Source organism: Panthera uncia, assembly GCF_023721935.1.
Source record: "Panthera uncia isolate 11264 chromosome B3 unlocalized genomic scaffold, Puncia_PCG_1.0 HiC_scaffold_1, whole genome shotgun sequence".
Lineage (NCBI taxonomy): Eukaryota > Metazoa > Chordata > Mammalia > Carnivora > Felidae > Panthera > Panthera uncia.
This window is the reverse complement of record NW_026057582.1, coordinates 116,478,771-116,489,595: the sequence shown is the minus strand read 5'-3', so window position 1 is coordinate 116,489,595 and position 10,825 is coordinate 116,478,771.

Below are 10,825 nucleotides of genomic sequence, written 5' to 3'. Positions count from 1 at the left end.
AAGGGTAAATGCTGTATTTGCATTTGCTTGCTGAGGCCTCCAGGTGTGGCTGTAGGAGGATCTGTGTCCACAGGGGTGTGGCTGTCTGTGGGGACGAGGCTGCAGCAGTTTGAGCCCAGTGCACCTTTCTAATTGATGAAGCCTGGAAAGAGGCACAGCCCCTAGGGTGAGGAGGCTGCTGCAGGCCAGCTCCCCGGTCAGACTACTTCTCAGTCCACTCTGAGAAAAGGCAGATATGTCTGTGGTGGGTAGCACAGGGTGGGCTGTGCCTCCACCCGCACAACAGGCCAGGACACAAGAGTCTGACCCTGTATCTCTTCAGATGGGGTTTGCAACATGTGAATTTGGGTGGAAGTGTCTAGAACACTCAACCCAACAGGACAGTTTGTAATCCCTTTTATGCTCTCCCCGTGCTGTGCCCAGGGAAGGTAACTAGTGGGCGCGCTTCTGAGTGCCTCCAGGAGCGGCGCTATCCCCGCTGCAGTCTGGAACTGGGCCGCTGTGCTCAGCCTCCTGCCCTCGCCTGCCTGCCTCGGCAGGACACCCTCTCACGCCAGGCCTTGCCACCAGCCCCCAGGCGAAGGAGTATCCATCTCTTCTACCTGCATTCCAGGCTGTTTCGCTTATTCCTGCGGCGCTGTGTTGTTGACTTTTCGCGCATCCTGCAAACAAGTTTGAAACTGTCCTTTGCCCGTCAAAAAAAAAAAGAGAGAGAGAGACCCGTGCTGGGGCGAGTCCTCGCTCCCTTCTCTCTCAGAGCGCACCTCCTGCTGCACAGGGCACAGCAGGTTGGGGCGCGGCCAGAGCACCAACCTCATCGCAGAGTGGCCTCACAGGCCACCGAATCGGGCCCCACCTCACGAGGGCCTGGGCCACTAGGACAGTGCCCAGTGCGTGGGCAACTGGCCGAGAGGAGACTGCTCTCAAGCACAGGAAAGTGCTTCTGCGAAGTGGTAGGGCTGCCCCCAGGAGCTAACCAGAGACACCTGGTGTGTGGGGTCTCTCCTCCTATTTTCCAATATATAGGAAAGATTGAAAACTCCCCGAAAGGCTCTCCCCTTCCTGTGTACACAGGCCGCCTCCTCTGGGCCTCCAGCCTCTAGGTTGTCCTCCCCCTTTTCTGGACTTTCATGTTTCCATTGCAAGCCAAATCCTCCCCACCCTATCCCCACCATCCCCCAACTAACCCCAGAGTTAAAAGGCCCTACTCCTCTCCCTCTCCCAAAAGGCTTAGATCTCACTAGTGGACAGGCAATGCTCCCAAGCTGCCCTCTGCAGCCTAGATCACTGTGTGCAGCTGCCTTCTTGTCTCCCCTGATGTCCAGCATCCTTCTAGATGCACCCATCACAAACCCAGAGCCTGAGAACTGTCCTCACCCTGCAGACCCTTTACCTATGAAGTGTCCCCTACCACTGCCCTGGTTGTGCAACTACCTCTCAGTGGGCAAGACTCAGCTAGCTACCACCCAACCACAGTGATCTTTCCAAAATACACATCAGACTATGTGTCCTCTGGCTTAAAACCTTTCCCAGGTGTCCCAGGTGTGGGCACTGCTAAATCTCCAGACAGGGCTTTTCTTTCCTATGTAATTCCTGATGTTCCTCAGACCTCAGCTAACTTCAAAGGGGCCATGACCTTTTTCAAGAATAAAAGCAGTATCAGTATTTGCTTTTCATCAGTGTAATAAAACTTATGTTCCTAAATCACTTGCACTTTACATCTGATGTGAACAACTGCACTCAAATGTTTGTAAACTAAATTGCAATAACAAGCAGTTTTTGTTCAGTCCTTCATGGTTTACCTACAGCTTTCACCTCTGTTGTTTTTAATGAGATTTAATCTTCATTAGCAATTATGTGAGTTGGTATCACCAGAAGCAGTGAAGCTCCCAGCCCCCACAAGTCCTACTCCAAGGACCTGGATAGCAGGCACTGCCCCAGGGGCCTGGACAGCAGACTCCATGCCAACCCCTATAAGCAAATTCAGGAACTGTATTTCCTAGGTGGTTTAGGTAACAGTGGACTGCCTTGCATTCAGGAGATAACTGCTCACAACTGACAACAGCCTCCTGTTTGCTTTCCCTCAGAATCACTGCATATTGTGGAGTTGTCACATCCCCGAAGTGTTCAAAGGATCACCTGCGGAACTTCAGGAGCAGCCAGTTCTGTGTGGTGGAATGCTAGGCACCTGGCCCAGCCAGGCCTGGGTCTGTAACCCCAAGAATATCCACACAGGGAAGCTTGTGCTTACTATCCATATCCTTGGAATGAGCTAGCGACATCCAATCCATTTATTCCGCTGTGTGTGGTCAGAGTGAAAAGAAGAGGCTCTGGGGGATTTAATGCTTTCCCCCACCCCCACCCCCCCGCCGGCGCATTCCACAGAAACGCCTGACTAGCGCTCACGTGTGTGAAGCCAGCAGTGGGAGCAGATGCCGCCCTGCAGTTCAAGCAGAACATTCGCTGTCTGAACACGTCCAAACGCCCCTCAGTATCCCCATGGGCCACCCCGGGGTGAGGGGCCCGGTTTGTCCTGGGAACTTGCCTCTCAGTGAGCGGCTCCCGTTAAATCTAGAAAATGCCTGGTGTGGTAATGAGCGCCCTGTGCTCACACCAGCTACTCATTTTCCCCTCCATAAAGCAACGACTCAACACAGGCTTTTTAAAACCCTACCTGCTTCCCAGAACAGACAGGTTAGCTCCTCACGTCCTCTCTCCCCACTGGCCTGACGACTTGATCTTTCTCCAAAAGTGAAGTTGTAAGATACAAACTGATAGCTCCCGAACGGGTGAGTGGAGAGCTAAGGAAAACTCTGCTGGGACTGGATGCGGGCGTGGGCACCGCGGGGGCGGGGCGAGCCCTCCTCCGCACCTCCCGGCCTGGCCACTCCCACAGACGGCACCTCTGGAAGACTCCCCCAGACCCAGGGCAGCCTGCCCTGGAGAGGAGGAGAGGGCTCCCTCACCCCAAGAGCTATGGAAGACCCATCGGGAATGGAGGGGGAAAAAATGGAGAAAATGTAGAAGGCCGGACCCTCTCTGAAAGCGGACAGTCTGCTTGTTGTGCCTATTCCAGGGTCTGGTTTATAGAAGGTAGCCAAGTACTTATAACAGGTTTTTTCCTGTGAACGAGATTTGGGGAAAACATAAACTGAGTGCATATTTTGCCTCCTTTTTTCTCCTGCATTTTAAGAGTTCTCAGCTAGAACTGATAAACCTGACCAGATTCCTCTTATTTTCTCGTTGCCTGTTCCCCCTCAAGCCTTGGGCTGTGGTCAATGTTACATTTGTAGAAGGCTCACCCTTTCTCCCATACAACACACACAAAGAAACATAAACAGAGACACACAAACTTATGCATGATGCATCAGACATACAAATAGACACACAGGCACATAAAGTTAACACAGATACAGATAAGTATACACATGGCCACCAGCCCACCACACAAACACTACACAAACATAGACACATAAACTACATACTGACACAAACACACAAGGAAATACAGGCACACATATAGATACACACACATACAGAACACAAACTACAAAGACACACACACAGAGACACACATATCACAAGCATACACTATACACACATTAACCACACACAGAAACAGGGACACACACAGAAATACAGAAATATAAATAGACACACAGAGAGCCACATAACTACACACACCAACACCCATGCACAGACACACTCAAGACACATAGAGCCACACACAAACACATAAACTACACAGACACAGACACCCAGGCCTGCAGTGGGCCAGGCAGCTCAAGTGGGATCTTAGCCCCACTCCACCCCACCCCAAGCACTGCCCAAGGATTGGCAGGAAGTTAGAGGCTCTTGGGTCCTCCACCATGTAACAGGCAAAACCCAAAAGTTCTCTTTCTGGAAAATGTCTCTTTAAACCTCTCCGGGAGAATTGTTTCTTCATGGAGTCTGGCTATGCTAGGTATTTGGGAGGCACAGACTTTATAACAAGCACGTTGCATAGGACATAGTGTGGTCAGACTACCCAGGAGCAGACACCAGGGATCCAAAGAGCCTCTGGGCCTCCTAGAGCATGGTGGGCACTGTCACACTGCAGTCCCCAAGCTGGCCACAACCACCAGAGAGCCCAAGTTCTCTACAGTAAGGTCCAGTACGGCATTTCAGACACTTCAAATCATATCACTGCACACGTTGGGTGTGGACACAGTTCATATATGCTGTGCCTGGTGACTCCATCCACATGGGGCAGGGCACTACTGAGCCTGTGAACACAGCAGAAATGCTGGCTCATCCATGCTCATCCCTGAGCCTGCACATTCTCCTCCAATGCCTCAAGAAACACCAATACAGGATAGAAAGTGTCAAGGGGGGGAGCCCAGAGCATGAATGTGCAGGCACTCTGAATGGTTGGAAGGTTCTGGGTTGCTCCCACCCTTACAGAATGGTATCCATACCCGAGGAACCTTGGTGTGCAGGCCAGTAGGTCCAAAGGAGGATCGTGAAGCATTAGGAGGACAACCATGGCCAAACACATGGTGCCTAGTGCCTGTGTTACTAATGTCCACCTACTGACTCTAAGCCTGGCGAGCAGGGCTGACTGCATGCTTCCTTCTCACTCCCTCATCATAAGCCCCTAATGTCTGTGGTGGGATCAACTACCCCTGCTCCAGGAGTGGGTGCATGTGGCCTAAATTATGGAGGAAATCCCACCCCTGCTAGAGATTGGCATCTACATGTCCCAACCCACATGGCAACAAAGCCCCCACAGTACAGGTTTCCACACTGGAACAGGAATCAAGCTTTCCATCTCTGGGCTCCTCAGTTATTGGCAGCCCATCCTCTTGGTTGTTGAAGCCAGGTCCAATTCAGCGTACCTTTCAGGCAGTTAAGAATGAGGATTGGATGCAGATGATGTTACTGGAAACCTGCAGCATAATTCATGGTGCCGGTGCTATACCATGGAGAGGTTCTGATTTCTTCAGTCAGAAGTGATTGGGGACAATGTCAGAAATGATGTGATTCCTGAGCTGGGCAGGAAGATTTCACCAAGGGATATTCCAAAATAGGGACTTTCTAAATATTCTTAGCAAAGAGCAGTATCATTGGAATCTGACATAAGGTTGCTATTTTCAAGTATACACAGTACTTGAGGGGCACCTGGGTGACTCAGTCAGTTAAGTGTCCGACTTTTTGGCTCAGGTCATGATCTCAGGGGTTGTGAGTTCGAGCCCCGCATTGGACTCTGTGCTGACAGCTCAGAGCCTGGATCCTGCTTCAGATTATGTCTCCATCTCTCTCTGCCCCTCCCCTGCTTGCACATGCTCTCTCTCTCTCTCTCTTAAAAATAAATAAAAATTTTAAAAAATAGTATGCAGTACTTGAATGTATAAATTCCTATATACCTGTAATAAAATCCCTTTGCTTACATTATATAAGTAGTGGTGAGTTTTATATGGATGTGCAGATGTACATATTTTCTGCCTTTGTGGGTGATCCAGTGAAGTGCCCCTGGCTTCTCACCCTCAACAGATAGGTGTGACTCAGAGTGATCTCCATCCCAGTCCTCCAGCCCCATTTCACATGGAAACCTGTCTGCAACTCCCCTTTGGAAATCCCACCTTCTCTCAGGGGTCCCTGTGACCACCCACTGTGCAGGCCTCTCTGGCCACCAGCCTTTGCCTGCTCTGACTGCATAGGCTACACATCCTGTTTCTCCACTGCTGCCCACAGGTAGTTCAATTTTCCCAGCCTGTGCACTGACTCCTAAAAGATGTAGGAGAGAGGGGACACTGGGCAGACAGCCAGGGCAACTTCCTTTTCTGTCTCTTAGCCCAGCCCAGAGAGTGACCTGAGAGAGAAGAAAAATCAAATGTAGACTCACATGGGTTCTCTTTATCTACTGCTGTGTAACAAACCACCCAAGTTTAGTGGTAAAAATAGCAACCATTTATCATGCTCCCAGATGCCATGGGTCTTGGAACTCAGAAAGGCACAGTGGAAATAGTTCATCTGGGCTCCAGTACAGTCAAGGTGGCACAAAGGCAGGAAGCAACTTGAGACTGGGGAATGGAAGCATCTGGAGGTGCCCTCACTCACTTGTTGTGAAACTGCCTGCCCTGCCATGTGGCTTCTGCCCTGACTCTTGGACTTGCTTATAGCATGGCGGCTGGGGCCTAAGGGACAGGAATTGGAAGCTGCCAGTTCCTTCAGCCTTGCATCCTGGACTGGCCAGTGTCACTTCCATCATATTCCATTGGTCAAGCAGTCATGAGGCCAGATTCAAGGAAAAGGACACAGTCTCCAGTTCTTGATGGGAAAATGTCAAAGAACATTAGAGCCATGTTTAAATTGCCCCAGACTGCATCCTAGCCAAGGATGTAGCAAGGAAACAATGAAGGCATGATGCAAGCAATGGGAGGAATCTTGGGATTCAAGTCTGTACTTTATTCTTTTACTTAGAGGCATGGGGGGGGGGGTGGGGGGGGGGGGGGGAAGAGAGAAGGAGAGAGACAATCCTAAGCAGGGTCCACACTGTCAGCTCAGAGCCTGGCATTGAGGCTTAATCTCATAAACCAGGAGATCATGACCTGAGCCAAAATCAAGAGCTAATTGACCGAACCACTCAGGAACCCCTTCAAGTCTGCACTTTAAAGGCATTTTAATATGTAATGAGCTGTAAAGCAACCGGAACTCTCACTGCTGGTGGGAATGCAAAATGGCACAGCCACTTTGGAAAGCAATTTGGCAGCTTCTTACAAAACTAAACATACTCTTACCATATGATCCAGCAGTTGCATTCCTTGCTACTTACCCAAGGGAGTTCAAAACTTACATTTACACAGAAACCTGCACACAGATATTTATAGCAGCTTTATTCATAATTGTCAAAACTTAGAAGCAACCAAGATGTTCTTCAGTGGATGAATGCATAAATAAACTGGCACATTCAGACAATGGAATATTATTCAGCACTAAAAAGAAAGGAGCTATCAAGCCATGAAAAAACATGAAGGAATCTTAAATTCATTGCTAAGTGAAAGACACCAATCTAAAAAGATTCCACTCTGGAAAAGGCAAAACTATGGAGACAATGAGAAGATCAGGGGTTTGGGGGAGGGAGAGATAAGTAAGTAGACAGAGCACAAAAGATCTTTAAAGTAGTAAAACTATTCTATGTGATACCGCAATGGTAAATTCATTGGTTGCAACAAATGTACCACTCTGGTGGGGGCAATGCATGTGTGAGAATAAGGGGTATATGGGAAATCTCTGCACCTTCTGTTCAATTTTGCTGTAAATATAAAATTGCTCTAATAAAAGTCTATTTTTTAATGTAATGATCTAGAGGAAAATTCATTGTGCAGATTCCATTGTATACAGGGGAAAAAAACCTTTGAAAAGTGGCTGGGATGAGGCTCACCAGGTAGAGCTCCCTGCAGCAGAGAAGGGCCTGCTCCTCACACCTGCTCACCCATGAGGACGGTGTCCTTGAGACTCACTGCCAGCAGTAGGTCTAGCCTACTCCAGCCCTGGTGAGGCAGAAAGGAAATGCCCAGAGTCCTGCATTTGTGCTGGCTTCACTAGGACCAATGTGTCAACTACAGGTTTTTCTGTGCCCTGCACTGAGACTGGGATGTTACTGCTTTGAGAAATAATGGTCCCTCCCTCTAAGGGCCTCTTTCCATCCAAGCCAACTAAAGGAGGAGCCCTGGGCACGGGTGCCTCCACTGGGCATGCACATACACAACAGGGTGCAAAGCTGAGGCTGAGGTCACAGCAATGACACACAAAGAATTTTCTAAGGACAAGAGAGACACCAAATGCCTGTGACCACCATGACATGCCAACAAGAGCAAGTGCAGGAGGCCAGGGACTACTATCAGCCTGGTGGCAGCATTTATAGTATGTGGCATGTGTTGCATACAGTGGAACTCACCTATCCACAGACCAAAAGACCCCACAGTATAGCAGGGTTGGTAGAACCAGTTCTCAAATCTCCTGTGCTCCCTGCATGTCCCTGCACTCAAGCAGATGGCTCAGGGACTCACCTCATGCAGCCTGCACCCGGGACAGAGTGGTACCACAGGAACATTACCTGTGCCTCCTGAGAGCAATGTTAGGCTGCCCAGCCAGTGTGGGGTGGTGGGGTAACCAGGTAACCCTGGACGCTGCCATGGCCACATTAGTCTCAGATGCGCCCCTCAAGGGGTAGAAGTCCCATGATCATGGATTCCCTTTTTGATTCACAAAGAGGCAGAGGTTCACTATGGGCAGCCCTGTGGTTGGAAGGACCTAGGGCTAGTACAGGGCAGGAGTGGGTAACCCTCATGGCCTATTCCTGCAGTCTTGGGCATGAGCCCTGGCCAGCCTGCCTGGCACCCTTGAGCTCTGACAGAACAGATGGACAGGGCAGATGGACCCACAAAAGGAGCTGTGTCCCCAGCCCATCCACACCCAAGATTCATGATACATGGCCTTCTTACTAAGCCCATTGGGATTTCCAAGAGACATACCCTATCAGAGACACTTGCTATAAAGTATTTACCTACAAAAAAAGAGTGATTAATCAGCCTTGTCAGTGCTAAAGCCTGAGTTGTAATGAGACTGAGAGATAGGAAGGATCAGAAGACCCTAATCCACAGAGCAGACTGAAACCCCAGGGGTGTCACACTCCATGTTCCCTAGCTCCTCCAGCCAGCAGATCCAGCCTGGAGAAGGCCTCAACCCCAGTGCCTGGTACATATGTGAACAGCTAGCATATGAAAGACCAGGCTAGGTCACCTATACCTCAGACTTCTCCCTTCTCTTCCACTGTTCCCAAAAGAAAGTATCTGGCTAGTTTTGCAAGTCAAGACAATTCACATGTACATGAACTTAGGAAGCTCTCTCTGGTATGCCAATTTCTAGTCAACCCAGATGTTTCTAACAACCTCAGAAACCAGTGGTCACCCTGATGCTGGACAGTAGTATTCTATGCTGGTGAAAATTAATAACCTTCCTTAGCGTTCATTGTTGAACACCTGTCAGCCAGGTACTGTCTCTACGTTCTCTAGCGTTCAAACAGCCACTAGGGCAAGGGCTGCCATTTATAGATGGTAAGATGTGTCTTCCAGAAGTGGACCTGTCAGACTTGGGCCCAGTGTCCAGCAACAACACAGAGCCAGCAGCCACTTCTGAGGTCATAGATCAAGTGGCAGAGCAGAGGCTACCCACTCCACACCACCCTGCACTGCTCTTCACTCAGGCCTGGTCCCAGCGCTGGGACATGCTAAAGGAAACTGATCCCAGCTCCTGGAGCTTGTACTTGGGCTTTAAAAGATGGGGTGTACCAAATGAAAAACTGCAGAGCAAGGCAGCTGGTCATGTGGAGGTGTGGAGGGTACCTAAGTTCAAACAAAGGCACAAGAGGCTGACAGCCCCTTGAGCAAGCACTAGGGAAGGGAAGGCTATCAGGCCCTGGGGGACAATACTGGAGATGCTCTATGCTTAGAAAACCAAAAAGAATTTGTCAGGGATTCTAAGGGTGAACATTGGTGTCAGGCATCATATTAAGTTTTTATAAATCTAAGCAGATGTAGCTTCATATGCATTGTAAATGCACATCCATTACCATTTTTATTGGTAGAAAAACAAACATGATGTATCACACCAACTTTATGCCTCAGAAAGGATTAATCCACAATTCAAAATGTTGATGGAATCTGCCAATAAAATTAAGTAGTCTTTATCAGTGACTGAGGATTTTCACTCCTAGCATGGATGGGTCTGTCTTTCCTACAGTTTATCCTTCCATAGGTTCTGCTGTACTAGTTTCAGTCTGCCAAAATGAATTATAACTTTATGGGACACTTGTGTCGCTCAGTTGGTGGAGTGTCCAGCTCTTGATCTCAAGGTTTATGGGTTTGAGCCCTGCATCAGGCGCTGTGCTGACAGTGCACAGCCTGCCTGGGAGTCTCTCTCTCTGCCTCTCCCCTGAACATTTGCACGTGCACACACACTCACATTCTCTCACTCTCACAAAATTATTTTAGTGTTTATCATTAAAAAAATGAACTATAACTTTAGGCTTCATAAATAAGAGAAAGAGATTAAATTGAAGAGGATCTGTAACTGTCTTAGAGATTTGTCTTGGACAAAAATGAAACTCTTCCTAAAAAAATCAAAGTCCCTAATTTTTTTTTTTTTTTAGTGGAATAGTACAAAAATAGGAAATAGATAATCCTCTACTATTTCCTAAGTTAAAGAAAAAGAGCTCATAACAAGTAGGTCTTAAACAAGTGCTTCTGAACAGTGCAAACCCAGCAAAGACAAAGCCAGTGTGGTAGAAGGTATGGGTACCCAATCTGTTTGCACATCTCTGGACCACACTTCTGGTCATGACTTTGCAGTTCCCTCCTCTGCAGCAGTTTGACTCAGAACCCTTTTTCATTCACTAATTTTTATCCAGGTTCTATCTTTCAATTGTTACCATGTTGGAAATTAAAACTAAAAAGTTTTAAAATATTCATTCATTTTAAAAGAAAACAAACCCAGAACTGGAGAGTGTTATGCTAAGTGAAATAAGCCATACCGAGAAAGATACCATATGTTTTAATTCTTAGGTGGATCCTGAGAAACTTAACAGAAACTCATGGGGGAAGGGAAGGGAAAAAAAAAAAAAAAAAGAGGTTAGAGTGGGAGAGAGCCAAAGCATAATAGACTCTTAAAAACTGAGAACAAACTGAGGGTTGATGGGGGATGGGAGGGAGGGGAGGATGGGTGATGGGTATTGAGGAGGGCACCTTTTGGGATGAGCACTGGGTGTTGTATGGAAACCAATTTC